The 17,998-nt window shown below is 43.3% G+C and overlaps 1 pseudogene across 1 annotated transcript; it reads right to left on the bottom strand.

The window, feature by feature from the left end:
* Window positions 1-2,795: 2,795 nt before the first annotated feature.
* On the bottom strand, window positions 2,796-17,948 carry LOC123744633 (protein NLRC3-like; annotated as a pseudogene). The gene is made up of 6 exons (XR_014382622.1): window positions 17,922-17,948; window positions 15,731-15,929; window positions 9,977-10,149; window positions 7,814-9,849; window positions 4,917-4,963; window positions 2,796-3,103 (listed from the first exon to the last, which is right to left on the bottom strand). The product of XR_014382622.1 is annotated as a protein NLRC3-like (transcript).
* Between the last annotated feature and the right edge of the window lie 50 nt (window positions 17,949-17,998).

Raw genomic sequence — 17,998 nt, 5'->3', positions numbered from 1 at the left:
CATAGTTTCTGGCTGTGGAATGTTGTCCTACTCTTCAATGGCTGTGCGAAGTTGCTGGATATTCCAGAAATTGTGTACGGATCCTTGCGACATGATTGCTGGATTGCTTTCTGTAGCCTAAATCAAAGCTGAAACTCAAACTTCAGTTTCACACCGTAGCCTTCAACTGGACAATATTTATTTGTGTAAATATTCTCCGGTTCACATACATTTGATACTGCCATCCCACATTGTTTATGAAAATGTATAACACTCCAAAATATACCGTAATCCTAAAGATCTTTATTTATTAAATGCATTTAAGTTATGCTGAAACATGATGGTGGTGGATGAATGGCACAACAATGGTCCTCAGGATCTCATCACGGTATCTCTGAATTAAAATTATGTTCATTGTCCGTAGCTTATGCCTGCCCGTACCATAACCCCGCTGCCACCTTGGGGCGCACTGTTCACAATGTTGACATCAGCAAACTGCTCGCCCACATGAAGCTATCTGCCCAGTACAGTTAAAACCGGGATTCATCCGTGAAGAGCACACTTCTCCAGCGTGCCATCGAAGGTGAGCATATGCCCACTGAAGTAGGTTACAACGCGGAACAGCAGTCAAGTCAAGACCCTGGTGAGGATGACAAACACGCAGATGAGCTTCCCTGATGTTTTTTGACAGTTTCCGCAGAAATGTTTTGGTTGTGCAAACCCACAGTTTCATCATTTGTCCAGGTGGCTGGTCTCAGATGATCCCGCAGGTGAAGAAGCCGGATCTGGAGGTCCTGGGCTGGCGTGGTTACAGTGTGCGGTTGTGAGGCCGGTTGTACGTACTGCCAAATTCTCTACAACGAAATTATGGTAAAGAAATTAACATTAAATTCTATGGCAACAGCTCTGGCAGACATTCCTGCAGTCAGCATGCCAATTGCACACTTTTTACATCTGTGGCGTTGTGTGACAAAACTGCACATTTTAGTGTGGCCTTTCATTGCCCCCAGCGCAAGGTACACCTGTGTAACGATCATGCTGTTTAATCCGCTTCTTGACATCACACACCTGTCAAGTGGATGGATTATCTTGGCAAAGGAGAAATGCTCACTAACAGGAATGTATACAAATGTGTGCACAAAATGAGAAAAATATACTTTTTGTGCATATGGAATCTTTTATTTCAGCACATGAAACATGGGACCAACAATTTACATTTTCCTTTTATATTTTTGTTCAGTGTAGTATAATAAAAAGTATGAGCTGGCGCATACATAGTCAGCACTTCTACACAAAATAATTTTCTCTAACGGTGAATAAACTGTAAGCTACAAAAACAGTCGCACACTCCATATATAACCTCCCAGTAATTTATTGTGTAAAAATGAAATGTTTAGGCATCACTGTCTTCAGGTTCACCGAAACGTCAGTGACGGTGGTTTTTTACCCAGTAAATTACTGTTGAGGTTATATATATGGAGTGTGCTACTCTGTTTTTATAGCTTACTGTTCAGTGTAGTATAACAGGCCAAATTAGACAAAAGTTATGTTTTTCTGACAGATGCTTTTGTTGATGTTGAAAAGAGCCATTTGGCATTTCATGAAGACTTGAACAATCAGTGTAACCATCTCTGAAGAATTCCACTACTTTCTGGCCATACAATGTTCAGGATTTTCAGGTGAATATATTTTATCAATCATCTCAAGAGGACTTTATTTGGACATCAGTTATTTTTTGTGGTTGTTGTATTGCTCAATGAAGATTGCAATAATGGAAAACCTGTTCTGGCTGATTTGTCACAAACACACGAGTGGATGAACTTATGTCAGGATTACATGCCCATTGATGTACAGATATTGATGTGACATGAGACGCATGTTTTAATGAGAAACGGCATAGACAAACAGGACATCAGAGGGAAACAGGATCTTACACCTGTGATCAATAATTCACTGAACCACCCATGTTACAAATGGAGAGACCACAGCACCTCTCATCTACCATTCTGTCTTTCTGTGGCCAGTTCCATTTTTAGACCTGCACGATTAAAGACCTTTGACCTGAATAAAGTTGACACTGGTCTAAGGTCAGTTCTTTTTTTTGGGGGGGGGGGGGGTCAGAGGTGAGTCAGCGGGACAGGAGCGGTGCCATGGCAGCCCCCAGTTTATACTATACTTGATAGATAAAAAGCATTATGTAATGTAAACCAACGTGTACAAGCCTTATCAACAACCTGTGCCAGCCAAAGTATTTTTAAATACAACAGCTTCTAATCTTCACTCAAAGATCCAAAGTGTGATGATGGAGTTTTACACCATAAGAATTGAGAGTCCAACACAATGATGGTTGTTGTTCAGACAAACCCAGTTTTAATATTAATTCAAGATATGGAAAACTACAGCAAAGGCAATATAAAACAGAAGTTAATCATCTACAGAATAGCATTAATCATAAACATTGCACATTATTTAGATTTAAGCTACTGCTTCAATAGCACTTTATATACACAAAAGTGTCTAGCTATTTGAGAAGCCATGTTCCACACAAGGATGGATTAACAACAGTAAAGCATGTGAAACCTGAAGGGTGTTCCAAGACACTAAAGGCTGTTTCACCTGGAGCACAGGGACACAGAGGAGCCATCCCAAAGAGTAAATACTGGCTAGAGCGGCTCAGCAAATGTGGTACGGAAGGTGTACAGGTGGGTCAATCCAGCAGAGACAACTCTGTAGAAGGACAGAGTGCCAGCCAGCCAGTCAAGATATACTCCTATTCTTTTAGAGAGAGAGGAGAGGACATGTATGCTAGTGCAATGTAGTTGTAATGAGAGCAGTTCAGTCTCCAGGACTTGGCATTGCATCCATGCCAGCTGACATCAAACTTGTCTTTTCTATTGATTCCTTTGTATGCCACTCCTATACCGACCCATTCCCTACTCCAGTCTGCCTCCCAGTAGCATCTCCCAAACAAACCCTCTACACAGCACTTGTTTTGAGTGGTCAAATCTTTCAGGATGGTCAGGATATGGCTTCTCCTCCCTCACCCTTGTCACCTTTCTGTTCCCTTCAGACAGCAAGAGCAGTCTTTGTGCTGTGTTCGGCTCCAGTGTGAGCTCACAGTGATCTGATTGAAAATATGAACTTGGTTTAGAAAAAAAACACCATTCACAGAACGTCTATCAGTTTTTCCACTCAACCCTGCACTGAATGTTAACTCTAATATGTATCGTTTTCCACAAGGGGAAAAAAATTGTCTTGTAAAATACACTGCTCAAAAAAATAAAGGGAACACTTAAACAACAATGTAACTCCAAGTCAATCACACTTCTGTGAAATCAAACTGTCCACTTAGGAAGCAACACTGATTGACAATACATTTCACATGCTGTTGTGCAAATAAAATAGACAACAGGTGGAAATTATAGGCAATAAGCAAGACACCCCCAATAAAGGAGTGGTTCAGCAGGTGGTGACCACAGACCACTTCTCAATTCCTATGCTTCCTGGCTGATGTTTTGGTCACTTTTGAATGCTGGCGGTGCTTTCACTCTAGTGGTAGCATGAGACGGAGTCTACAACCCACACAAGTGGCTCAGGTAGTGCAGCTCATCCAGGATGGCACATCAATGCGAGCTGTGGCAAGAAGGTTTGCTGTGTCTGTCAGCGTAATGTCCAGAGCATGGAGGCGCTACCAGGAGACAGGCCAGTACATCAGGAGACGTGGAGGAGGCCGTAGGAGGGCAACAACCCAGCAGCAGGACCGCTACCTCCGCCTTTGTGCAAGGAGGAGCAGGAGGAGCACTGCCAGAGCCCTGCAAAATGACCTCCAGCAGGCCACAAGTGTGCATGTTTCTGCTCAAACGGTCAGAAACAGACTCCATGAGGGTGGTATGAGGGCCCGACGTCCACAGGTGGGGGTTGTGCTTACAGCCCAACACCGTGCAGGATGTTTGGCATTTGCCAGAGAACACCAAGATTGGCAAATTCGCCACTGGCGCCCTGTTCTCTTCACAGATGAAAGCAGGTTCACACTGAGCATGTGACAGACGTGACAGAGTCTGGAGACGCCGTGGAGAACATTCTGCTGCCTGCAACATCCTCCAGCATGACCGGTTTAGCGGTGGGTCAGTCATGGTGTGGGGTGGCATTTCTTTGGGGGGCCGCACAGCCCTCCATGTGCTCGCCAGAGGTAGCCTGACTGCCATTAGGTACCGAGATGAGATCCTCAGACCCCTTGTGAGACCATATGCTGGTGCGGTTGGCCCTGGGTTCCTCCTAATGCAAGACAATGCTAGACCTCATGTGGCTGGAGTGTGTCAGCAGTTCCTGCAAGAGGAAGGCATTGATGCTATGGACTGGCCCGCCCGTTCCCCAGACCTGAATCCAATTGAGCACATCTGGGACATCATGTCTCGCTCCATCCACCAACGCCACGTTGCACCACAGACTGTCCAGGAGTTGGCGGATGCTTTAGTCCAGGTCTGGGAGGAGATCCCTCAGGAGACCATCCGCCACATCATCAGGAGCATGCCCAGGCGTTGTAGGGAGGTCATACAGGCACGTGGAGGCCACACACACTACTGAGCCTCATTTTGACTTGTTTTAAGGACATTACATCAAAGTTGGACCAGCCTGTAGTGTGGTTTTCCACTTTAATTTTGAGTGTGACTCCAAATCCAGACCTCCATGGGTTGATAAATTGGATTTCCATTGATTATTTTTGTGTGATTTTGTTGTCAGCACATTCAACTATGTAAAGAAAAAAGTATTTCATAAGATTATTTCTTTCATTCAGATCTAGGATGTGTTGTTTAAGTGTTCCCTTTATTTTTTTGAGCAGTGTATGTTAGTTTTCTGATATTCAACCAAATTGGTTCTGTTTGTACTATTGTTTTGCTGACTTCACAGCCATATTGTCCACATCAGTCATGACTTACATTTCCTAAGCCCGAAGTTGAGCCTGCTCTCTTCAGCAATGTCCATTCTGTTGAAAAACAGACAATGATTTATTGGCACATGCAACCGGAATGGGAAATATATTATGTTACAAAAATCAAATTCATTCACCCAACCACATATTGATTTTTACTTTAGTTTTTCCAGTTTACAGCGTGGATTATCCAGTAAAGCTGAGAACAGATTCACTCCTGAGTCTCAAATCAAATCAAAGTTTATTTGTCACGTGCGCCGAATACAACAGTGAAATGCTTACTTAACCAATAGTGCGAAAAAAAATGTGTGTGTGTGTAGGTAGGTAAAGAAATAAAACAGTAAAAAGACATTTGAAAATAACAGTAGCAAGGCTATTTACAGACACAGGTTAGTCAGGCTTATTGAGGTAGTATGTACATGTAGGTATAGTTAAAGTGACTATGCATATATGATGAACAGAGAGTAGCAGAAGCGTAAAAAGAGGGGGTGGTGGGTGACGAGACACAATGCAGATAGCCCGGTTAGTCAATGTGCGGGAGCACTGGTTGGTCGGCCCAATTGAGGTAGTATGTACATGAATGCATAGTTAAAGTGACTATGCATATATGGTAAACAGAGAGTAGCAGCAGCGTAAAAAGAGGGGTTGGGGGGGGGGGGCACACAATGCAAATAGTCCGGGTAACCATTTGATTACCTGTTCAGGAGTCTTATGGCTTGGAGGTAAAAACTGTTGAGAAGCCTTTTTGTCCTAGACTTGGTACTCAGGTACCACTTGCCATGCGGTAGTAGAGAGAACAGTCTATGACTGGGGTGGCTGGGGTCTTTGACAATTTTTAGGTCGTTCCTCTGACACCGCCTGGTGTAGAGGTCCCAGTGATGTACTGGGCCGTACGCACTACCCTCTGAAGTGCCTTGCGGTCGGAGGCCGAGCAATTGCCGTACCAGGCAGTGATGCAACCAGTCAGGATGCTCTCGATATTGCAGCTGTAGAACCTTTTGAGGATCTCAGGACCCATGCCAAATCTTTTTAGTTTCCTGAGGGGAAATAGGCTTTGTCGTGCCCTCTTCACGACTGTCTTGGTGTGTTTGAACCATTCTAGTTTGTTGTTGATGTGGACACCAAGGAACTTGAAGCTCTCAACCTGCTCCACTACAACCCCATCGATGAGAATGGGGGTGTGCTCGGTGCTCCTTTTCCTGTAGTCCACAATCATCTCCTTAGTCTTGGTTACGTTGAGGGATAGGTTGTTATTCTGGCACCACCCGCCCAGGTCTCTGATCTCCTCCCTACAGGCTGTCTCATTGTTGTCGGCGATCAGGTCTACCACTGTTGTGTCGTCTGCAAACGTAATGATGGTGTTGGAGTCGTGCCTGGCCATGCAGTCGTGAGTGAACAGGGAGTTCAGGAGGGGACTGAGCACGCACCCCTGGGGAGCTCCAGTGCTGAGGATCAGCGTGGCAGATGTGTTGCGACCTACCCTCACCACCTGGCGGCGGCCCGTCAGGAAGTCCAGGATCCAGTTGCAGAGGGAGGTGTTTAGTCCCAGGTTCCTTAGCTTAGTGATAAGCTATGAGGGTACTATGGTGTTGAACGCTGAACTGTAGTCAATAAATAGAATTCTCACATAGGTGTTCCTTTTGTCCAGGTGGGAAAGGGCAGTGTGGAGTGCAATAGAGATTGCATCATCTGTGGATCTGTTTGGGCGGTATGCAAATTGGAGTGGGTCTAGGGTTTCTGGGATAATGGTGTTGATGTGAGCCATTACCAGCCTTTCAAAGCACTTCATGGCTACGGACGTGAGTGCTACAGGTCTGTAGTCATTTAGGCAGGTTGCTTTTGTGTTCTTGGACACAGGGACTATGGTAGTATGCTTGAAACATGTTGGTATTACAGACTCAATCAGGGACATGTTGAAAATGTCAGTGAAGACACCTGCCAGTTGGTCAGCACATGCCCGGAGCACACGTACGGGTAATCCGTCTGGCCCCGCAGCCTTGTGTATGTTAACTTGTTTAAAGGTCTTACTCACGTCGGCTACGGAGAGCGTGATCACACAGTCGTCCAGAACAGCTGCTGGTCTCATGCATGCCTCAGTGTTGCTTGCCTCGAAGCGAGCATAGAAGTGATTTAGCTCGTCTGGTAGGCTCGTGTCACTGGGCAGTTCGCGGCTGTGCTTCCCTTTGTCGTCTGTAATTGTTTGCAAGCCCTGCCACATCCGACGAGCGTTGGAGCCGGTGTAGTATGATTCAATCTTAGCCCTGTATTGACGCTTTGCCTGTTTGATGGTTCGTCACAGGCATAGCGGGATTTCTTGTAAGCTTCCGGGTTAGAGTACCGCACCTTGAAAGCTGCAGCTCTACCCTTTAGCTCAGTGCGAATGTTGCCTGTAATACATGGCTTCTGGTTGGGGTATGTACGTACAGTCACTTTGGGGATGACGACCTCGATGCACTTATTGATAAAGCCAGTGACTGATGTGGTGTATTCCTAAATGTCATCGGAATGAATCCCGGAACATGTTCTAGTCTGTGATAGCAATAACAGTCCTGTAGTTTAGCATCTGCTTCATCTGACCACTTTTTTTATAGACCGAGTCACTGGTGCTTCCTGCTTTCATTTTTGCTTGTAAGCAGGAATCAGGAGGATAGAGTTGTGGTCGGATTTACCAAATGGAGGGCGAGGGAGAGCTTTGTACGCGTCTCTGTGTGTGGGTAATTGAAGCTCAGGTCCAGCTCTCTTAGTTGCGAAGGGTTTGAATTGAGAGCTGAAGCCAGAAAAGTACAGCCTTCTTCTATAATATTGCAACATGTCAACCTGCAAGAGGTAAAACAATCTGTAAAACTAATATTCCCTAAAAGCAAGACCAGCTCAGTTAGAGTGTATCTTAGAGTGTGTGCTGACCTCAGAGTCTTCAGTTGACAGTGTAGATTTTCCAGTCCAGCAGAGAGCAGCTGAGGTCATTGTGACTCAGGTCCAGCTCTCTCAAGTGTGAGGAGTTTGAGCTGAGAGCTGAGGCCAACGCTTCACAGCATCTGTCTGTGATGTAGCATCGATTCACCCTAAAATACAAAATAGTTGATGAAATGTTTTTCACTGTTAAAATGACCATGATATTGTAAAAATAATGATCTATCCCAGAACTGAATGAATATTGACCGTAGTATCTGTAGTTTACAGTGTGGATTCCCCAGTCCAAAACAAAGCAGCTTCACTCCTGAATCCAGCAGGTTACTGTGACTCAGGTCCAGCTCTCTCAGGTATGAGGAGTTTGAGCTGAGCGCTGAGGCCAGCTCTTCACAGCATCTCTCTGTGAGGTTACACTGATTCAGACTAAAATACAAAATAGTGTTGAACAACAAACACATTGGGTTACTCAATCTGAGCAAGTAATTAAAACACCAGTATCATTTCATTTCATTTTCTGTGATTTTGATCTGGTACTTTCAGAGCTGTTCTGGATGCTTTGACTACTGGCAGCAGCCTTAGAAGACCCTCCTCTGATGTAGAGTATTACCTCAGGTCAAACACATCTAGCTCCCTTTCTGAAGAAAGCAAAACAAACAACAGAGCTGACCACTGTGCAGGTGAGAGTTTGCCTTCTGAGAGACTTCCTGATCTCAGGTAGCATTGGATCTCTTCCTCTAGAGAATAGTAATTCAGCTCATTTAGACAGTGGAACTGATTGGTGTACCTATCTGGAGAGAGATTCTTTCTGATCTTCTCTTTGATTCACTTGACTGTTCCCTCCATGCTGGTTGAGCTGCTTCCTGATTCTGTCAGTAGACCGCATAGGATAGTCTGATTAGACTCCAGCGAGAGGCCAAGAAGGAAGTGGAGGAATAGGTCCATATCTCCATTCTCACTCTGTAAGGCCTGATCAACTGCACTCCTGTGTAAGTTGGTCAAAGTTTTGTGTCCAAATGATGATTTTCTGAGTTTACTGGATAAGGATTTCTGTTGGACCGGTGGACTTTTGTCGCCATTCTTGAAAGTGAGAAACACATACAGAGCAGCAAGCAACTCCTGGATGCTCAAATGCACAAAGCAGTACACCTTCCCCTGGTACAGTCCAGACTCCTCTCTGAAGATCTGTGTGCACAATCCTGAGTAGATTGATGCTTCTCTGATATCAATTCCACACTCGTTTAGATCTTCCTCGTAGAATATTAGATTGCCTTTCTCTAGTTGCTGGAATGGCAGTTTTCCCAGCGACAGGATGCTCTCTCTTATCCGCAGAGGATCTCCACTTCGCTCTCCAACGTACTTCTGATTCCATTGTTTGGTCTGAAAAATCAGGAAGTGCGTGCACATTTGAGTCAGAGTTTTGGGGATGTCGGCACTCACTGCTTCATCCAAAATTCTCTCTAGAACTGTGGCAGAGATCCAACAGAACACTGGTATGTGGCACATGATAAAAAGGCTCCTTAATGACTTCATGTGAGTGATGACTCTATTGGCCAGGTTCTCATCATTGATTCTCTTCCGGAAGTACTCCTCCTTCTGAGGGTTGTTGAATCTTCGTACCTCTGTCAGCAGGTCAATATACTGAGAATGGATCTGATTGACTGCTGCAGGTCGGGAGGTTATCCACATAAGAGCAAAAGGAAGCAGATTCCCCTTGAGGTTTGTAAGCAGCACGTCTACCGAGGTGGACTGTGACGTCACAACAGCTCTTATTGTTCTGGAAGTCTAGAGGAAGTCTGCACTCATCCACACCATCTAAGACAAACAAAACTTTGCACTTGCCATAGTCAGAGGAATCAACGCTTTTCATCCCCATGATAAAATGACCAAGAAGCTCAATCAAACTGCTTGTTTCCTTTCATCAAATTCAGCTCCCGAAAAGGGAACGGGAATATGAACTGGATGTCTTGATTTGCTTTTCCTTCAGCCCAGTCCAGAATGAACTTCTGCACAGAGACTTTTTCCAATGCAAGCTACTCCCTTGGTCATCACACGTCTGATTGGTGTGTCTTGTCCGGGTAACGATTTAAAGATATTGTTGTATTTCATTGTTGTCTCTTGTGTTGCTGGTCTCCTGGATGTTGTCTCGATCTGTCTCACTTCATGTTCACTGTTGACCTCTCCACTTTCACCCTCTGTGATGTAGAGGTCTGTGTAGATCTGGTTGAGACGTCTTGTTGGATTTCCTTGATCCCCGATTCCCTCAAATACATGTTCAAACTTCTTCTTCAAGGTAGATTTTAGTTTCTCTCGCCAGACCATAGCAAGCTCATCTAAATAAACAAACAAGTCATAAAACATTTAGGCTACATGTCAAAAGATATTTTATATGGTGGTTAAGGCTGCTCCAATCACAGATGTATAGCGACTGTTAGTAACTCTTCTCATCTGTGGAACCACATGGACAAGGTCAGGGGTTCCCAAACTGGTTTGCACCAGGGACCTCTTTTGTGATAGCAAATTCATCAGGGACCCCCTCATAATATCAAAACACAACTACTTTAGAGTGAGATAAAAAGCAGTTTTACTATGACTTCTGCGGTGCACGTCTGGACATATCAAGTCTCGGGCCCTGGTAAAGAACATTTTCAAGGCCCTCTCTGGAATCAGAAAGAAAACGTTGCAGTTTTAAAGACAATTTCCTGAAATTGTCTTAATTTGCCTTGGGGAAGAGAACATTTTGCAGTTTTAATGCTAATTTCTTGTAATTATAAACATTTTGCCATGGGGAAGAAAAAAAATATTGTTCAAAACAACCTTTTGGGTGATTACAAGAAAAAGGTTGTGTATGGAGTACTGTGGATACCAATATCCCATGAGCCAGGCTTATGTTGTGCATATACAGTGCTTCGGAATGTATTCAGACCCCTTGACTTTTTTAACATTTTGTTACAGCCTTATTCTAAAATTGATTAAATACACACAATACCCCATTATGAAAAGGCTAAAAAAAAGTAGTTTTTTTGAAAATGGTTGCTAATTTGTTAAAAATGAAAAACACTAAAATTGTATTTATATAAATGCTCAGACCCTTTGCTATAAGACGCGAAATTGACCTCAGGTGCATCCTGTTTCCATTGATCATCCTTGAGATGTTTCTACAACTTGATTGGATTCCACCTGTGGTAAGTTCAATTGATTGGATATGATTTGCAAAAGCACACACCTGTCTATATAAGGTCCCAGAATTGACAGTGCAGGTCAGACCAAAAACCAAGCCATGAGGTCGAAGAAATTGTCCGTAGAGCTCCGAGACAGGATTGTGTCGAGGCACAGATCTGGAGAAGGTTAGCAAAACATGTCTGCAGCATTGAAGGTCCCCAAGAACACAGTGGCCTCCATCATTGTTAAATGGAAGAAGTTTAGAACCCCCAAGACTCTTCCTAGAGCTCGCCGCCCGGCTAAACTGAGCAATCGGGGGAGAAGGGCCTCGGTCAGGGAGGTGATCAAGAACCCGATGGTCACTCTGACAGAGCTCCAGAGTTCCTCTGTTGAGATGGGAGAACCTTCCAGAAGGACAACCATCTCTGCAGCACTCCACCAATCAGGCATTTATGGTAGAGTGGCCAGACGGAAGCCATTCCTCAGTAAAAGACACATGACAGCAGCTTAGAGTTTGCCAAAAGGCACCTAAAGGACTCTCAGACCATGAGAAACAAGGTTCTCTGGTCTGATGGAACCAAGATTGAACTCTTTGGCCTGAATGCCAAGCGTCACTTCTGGAAGAAACCTGGCACCATCCCTACAGTGAAGCATGTGTAACAGTGTAGGTTCCGTCCCTCTCTTCGCCCCAACCTGGGCTCGAACCAGGGACCCTTGCACACATCGACAACAGTCACCCACGAAGCATCGTTACCCATCGCGCCACAAAAGCCACGGCCCTTGCAACGCAAGGGGAAACCCTACTTCAAGTCTCAGAGCGAGTGACGTCACTGATTGAAACGCTATTAGCGCGCACCACCGCTAACTAACTAGCCATTTCACATCGGTTTCACATGGTGGTGGCAGCATCATGCTGTGGGGATGTTTTTCAGCGGCAGGGACTGGGAGACTAGTCAGGATCGAGGGAAAGATGAACGGAGCAAAGTGCAGAGAGATCCTTTATGAAAACCTGCTCCAGAGTGCTCAGGACCTCAGACTGGGAAGAAGGTTCCCCTTCCAACAGGACAACATCCCTAAGCAAACAGCCAAGACAACGCAGGAGTGGCTTCGGGACAAGTCTCTGCATGTCCTTGAGTGGCCCAGCCAGAGCCTGGACTTGAACTCGATCGAACACCTCTGGAGAGACCTGAAAATAGCTGTGCAGCGATGCTTGCCATCAGACCTGAGAGCTTGAGAGGATCTGCAGAGAAGAATGGGAGAAACTCCCCAAATACAGGTGTGCCAAGCTTGTAACGTCATACCCAATAAGACTCAAGGCTGTAATTGCTGCCAAAGGTGCTTCAACAAAGTACTGAGTAAAGGGTCTGAATACCTATATAAATGTGATATTTCAGTTTTTTTATGTGTAATACATTTGCAAACATTTCTAAAAACCTGTTTTTGCTTTATCATTATGGGGTATTGTGTGTAGATTGATGAGGGGAATTTTTTTTTTAAATTCATTTTAGAATAAGGCTGTAACGTAACAAAATGTGGAAAAAGTCAAGGGGTCTGAATACTTTCCGAATGCACTGTAAGCCCTTTTGTTGGCCCGCAGAACAATGTCCCCAAAATTTTTTAAAATACAATTATAATTGGAGGTGGCTCATTCATCACTTAACCCACTGATGCCAACTACTTTAATGATTGGCAAGGTTAGCTCACTTAGGCATGACATGCCAACAACAAATTCTGAACCCACTCAACCATGCATAACTGACCAAATTATGAAAGACAAGTATTGTAATTTGGAATTCAGGAAGGTGAGTGTGGAAGAGGTGAAACATTTATTGTTGTCTATCAACAATAACAAAACACCTGGGTCTGACAACTTGGATGGAAAATTACTGAGGATGATAGCGGATGATATTGCCACTCCTATATGCCATCTCTTCAATTTAAGCATACAAGAAAGTGTGTTCCCTCAGGCCTTAAGGGCAGCAAAAGTCATTATTCTACCCAAGAATAGCAAAGCACCCTTTACTGTCTTGAACAGCTGACCAATCAGCCTGTTACCAACCCTTAGTAAACTGTGGAAAAAAATGTGTTTGACCAGATACAATGTTATTTCACAGTAAACAAATTAACAGATTTTCAGCATGCTTATAGGGAAGGGCATTCAACATGTACATCAACATGTACAGCACTTACACAAATGACTGATGATTGTCTGAGAAAAATGTGTAATAAAAACATTGTGGAAGCTATTGTGTTTGACTTCAGTGTAGCTTTTGGCATTATTGATCATAATCTGCTGCTGGAAAAATGTATGTGTTATGGCTTTACATCCCCTGCTATATTGTGGATTGAGAGTTACAGATGGTATTCTTTAATGGAAGACTCTCCAACATAATCCAGGTAGAGTCAGGCATTCTCCAGGGCAGCTGTCTAAGCCCCTTACTTTTTTCAATCTTTACTAATGACCTGCCACTGGCTCTGAATAAAGCCTGTGTGTCTTTGTATGCTGATGACTCAACACTATTCATGTCAGCTACCACAGCAAGTGAAATCACTGCAACACCTAACAAAGAGATGCAGTCAGTTTCAGAATGGGTGGCAAGATTTACACTGAAGAAAAATATCAACGCAGCATGTAAAGTGTTGGTCCCATGTTTCATGAGCTGAAATAAAAGATCCCAGAAATGTTCCATATGCACAAAAAGCGTATTTTTCTCAAATTTTGTGAACAAATCAGTTTACATCCCTCTTAGTGACCATTTCTCCTTTTCTAATATAATCTATCCACCTGACAGGTATGGCATATCAAGAAGCTGATTAAACAGCATGACAATTTGGCAGTACGTCCAACCGGCCTCACAACCACTGTAAAGAGAGGGGACCAAAGCGCAGCGTGTTGAGTGCTCATGATGAAATTTATTTTAACTCAAAAACACTAAAGACAAAATAACAAAGAGTAAAACGAAAGCGCACAGTTCTGTCAGGTACATAGACTAAACAGAATACAACTACCCACAAATACAGGTGGAAAAAAACCCTACTTAAGTATGATCTCCAATTAGAGACAATGAGGACCAGCTGCCTCTAATTGGAGATCATCCCAAAAAAACAACATAGAAATAGAAAACTAGAACTAAACATTGATAGAAAAACACAAAACACCCCCTGTCACGCCCTGACCTACTCTACCATAAAAAATAACATCTTACTACGGTCAGGACATGACAACCGCAGACCAAGTGTACTGCATGGCATTGTGTGGGCAAGTGGTTTGCTGATGTCAACGTTGTGAACAGAGTCCCCCATGGTGGCGGTGGGGTTATGGTATGGGCAGGCATAAACTACGGACAACGAACACAATTGCATTTTATTGATAGCAATTTGAATGCACATAAATACTGTGACGACATCCTGAAGCCCATTGTGAGGCCGATTTTTTAAAGGTGTCTATGACCAACAGATGCTATCTATATTCCCAGTCATGTGAAATCCATAGATTAGGGCCTAATGAATTGATTTGGCTGATTTCCTCATATGAACTGTAACTCAGTAAAATCTTTTAAATTGTTACATATTAAGTTTAGATTTTTGTTCAGTATAGTTGGTCCTAATTATTTCAAAAACTAAAAGCATTGTATTTGGGACAAATCATTCACTAAAACATTAAACCTCAAATAAATCTAGTAATTAATAATGTGGAAATTGAGCAAGTTGAGGAGACTGAACTTCTTATGCATAACCATGGATTGTAAACTGACATGGTCAGATGTAACAGTAGCGAAGATGGGGAAAGGTTTGTCCATAATAAAGCACTACTCTTGCCTTCTTAACAACGCTATAAACAAGGAAGGTCCTAAAGGCCTTAGTTTGGTCGCACCTGGACTACTGTCCAGTCGTGTGGTCAGGTGCCACAAAGAGGGATTTAGGAAAATTCCAATTGGCCCAGAACAGGGCAGCACGGCTGGCCCTAAAATGTACAGGGAGAGCTAACATTATCAATCTCACCTGGCTCAAAGTAGAGGAGAGATTGACTTCATCACTACTTGTATTTGTGAGAGGTTTTGACTTGTTAAATGCACCGAGCTGTCTGTTTAAACTACTAGCACACAGCTCAGACACTCAGGCATACCCCACAAGACATGCCACCAGAGATCTCTTCACTGTCCAAGTCCAGAACAGACTATGGGAGGCGCAGAGTGCTACATAGAGCCATGACTACACAGAACTCTATTCCACATTAAGTAACTAATGCAAGCAGTAAAATCATACAACAAAAAACATTTGTTTTTAAATGTATGGAACAGCGGACTGTGAAACAACACAAACATAGGCACAGACACATGCATATACACACATGAAAACATATGCACTATACACACATGGATTTTGTGTTGTAAATATGTGGTAGTAGAGTAACGTTAGTGGCCTGAGGGAACACACTTAATGTGTTGTGATATCTGTTGTTAATGTATTGTAATGTTTTTAAAATTGTGTAACTGCCTTAATTTTGTTGGACCCCAGGAAGAGTAGCTGATGCCTTGGCAGCAGCTAATGGGAATCCATAATAAATACAAATACAACCCCTCTGAATCAGAGGTGCGGGGGCTGCCTTAATCTACGTTCACGTCATCGGCGCCAGAGGAGCAGTTGTTGTTGGGGGTTAACTGCCTCAAGGGAAGAACCGCAGATGCATCAGATGTTCTGCTGTAGGTAAAGAGGATCTAGCCTCCAAGCAACAAAGACTTGAATCGTTACGTTTCTCCAGCGAGGAGTCAGCCAGCTCCTTCTGGTTCATGTTCCTCAGAATGTGCAGTGTGATCTTCAGAGCCCCTTCTCTGGCGCTGCTCTCCTGCTTCTCATTCTCAGTATGTTTATCTGTGTAATCTTTACAAAGAATCCTCTGGAACCTCTTCAATTCATTCTTCACAAAAGTGATGACATTGCATTCAAGCAACTGCAACAAACAATTCAAAAGGACATAGAGAACTAAGTCGCAATAGTCTTGGAGGTAAGAATCGAGGTTTCAAAGCCATTTTCCAGCACGAGCAAATTAAGACAGCCCACCTTAAATATGGAGAACAGGTCCATTTCATGACTTGGGGCAGACTAACCATTTGGAATTTCTGACTGATTTCTCATATTGGTCTCTGGGAACTCTGTGTAGGAACAAGGCAAGTACCATTGCTAAGCTTTTTTTCTCTGGAAATCACACTCAGATTTCTTAAAATGACAACACAAGACTTCTTACTCTTGTTTTGGAGGAAAGTCTTCACTCCGGAATTCTATAGGCTCTCTCTTTGACTGTTCACTCTTCATGGATATACCACTGGGTACAGTGGAGTCTGGTCTCTCCTGCTGGACCCTGTTAAACACCAGAACAGACATCTCCAATCAGGAGACAGTAGACTTACTTTTTAAACGGGTCTGTGTTAGTATGTCAACATTTTGAGAGAGACAACCTGGTCCTGAAGCACTTACCTTTGGTCAGTTTGAAAAGGTCCTTCTCTGAATTCTATAGGTTCTCTAATGGACTGGTTACTCTTCATGGAAACACAGCTAGGTACAGGGGAGTTGGATCGATCCCTGTCAAAAGCATAATATCGATATCTGTTCAGCAATCAAGCTACAAAATATCAACAAAATAAAAACGAGAAAATACAGGGTATTAAAATGTTTCCAAACCAAACTACTTTCCCATTTTTAGGAGTGAATGGTCTAAATTCTATAGGTTCTCTCAGGTGAGTCTGGTCTCTCTGGTTGGATTTTGCTTTGATACAACACAGAAACCCTATTGATCACAAATGTATTTCCCATGATGATAAATAGTGAAGGATAGGGTACTTGGGGATGTTATTAATGCATAGAAAACATGCTATAAACTCAATTGAATCCAGCATTTATGATTCATCACAATCAAAAACACTCCTCTCCCCCATGGGTTTATGAGAGTTGTTCTCCCCAGAAATACTCATTTTGGAGGCAGGGTTTCTCTCCTCTCCTCCCCCAGAGAGACTCCTGCTATTAGCAGCCTACAGTAAGCACATGAGTACAAACATGAAGACTAAAAAGTCAATGAATGGTTTTCCAGAAAGTTAACCTGCAGTCATATTTCACTCCTTAAGCAAAAAGTGACACTCTGAAGTTCACCATTTGTTTATTTGCACCAAATTTGCTTATCAAATATGGTGCAAATGGGGTGGCAGGTAGCCTAGTGGTTAGAGCGTTGGGCCAGTAACCGAAAGGTTGCTAGATCGAATCCCTGAGCTGACAATGTAAAAATCAGTCGTTCTGCACCTGAACAAGGCAGTTTACCCACTGTTCCTAGGCTGTCATTGTAAATAAGAATTTGTTCTTAAATGACTTGCCTAGTTAAATAAAATACTTTTTTTTTTTCATGCAGTTGATTTCTCAGAGAGAAACCGTATCTTGTTCACCAACAAGTTTGTCAACATTCCATTCAGTCCCATCATTAGTAAGCATAAAAAAAAAACATGACACCATGAGGAAATACCTTTGTATTAGTGTAAGTCCAGTTTCCTTGAATTTACCTTGAACCCCATCCCCCACTCTCAAGAAGACTACATTTTAGTCATTTAGCAGACGCTCTTATCCAGAGCGACTCACAGTAGTGAATGCATACATTTCATTTCATGCATTTTTTTTGGGTACTGGCCCCCCGTGGGAATCGAACCCACAACCCTGGTGTTACACACACCATGCTCTACCAACTGCGCCACAGGGAAGACTAATTACCATATTTATGTACTGGTAGAAATCTAAGTGTAAATTCAATTCGTAATAGCATTTTTAGACAGAGGATGATTGCTTTGTGTGGTTGTTTGTAGGCCTATGCCATCAAACAATGATAAGTACTTGTATAAGGTGCCTAACCTGTGAATCAGTCACTAATATGTAGACAAAAACACACATACAAACAAAAACTTACTGTCTCCCACCCTGCTGTGCTCTCCATTATGTCCCTGTCGCAAAGTGAGTATTGTGTCCCGGTCTTGTGATGATGAT

This window comes from Salmo salar, chromosome 01 (genome assembly GCF_965601325.2).
Source record: "Salmo salar chromosome 01, fSalSal1, whole genome shotgun sequence".
Classification (NCBI taxonomy): domain Eukaryota; kingdom Metazoa; phylum Chordata; class Actinopteri; order Salmoniformes; family Salmonidae; genus Salmo; species Salmo salar.
The sequence above is the reverse complement of the archived record's forward strand: the minus strand, read 5'-3'. Positions and strand labels throughout refer to the sequence as shown.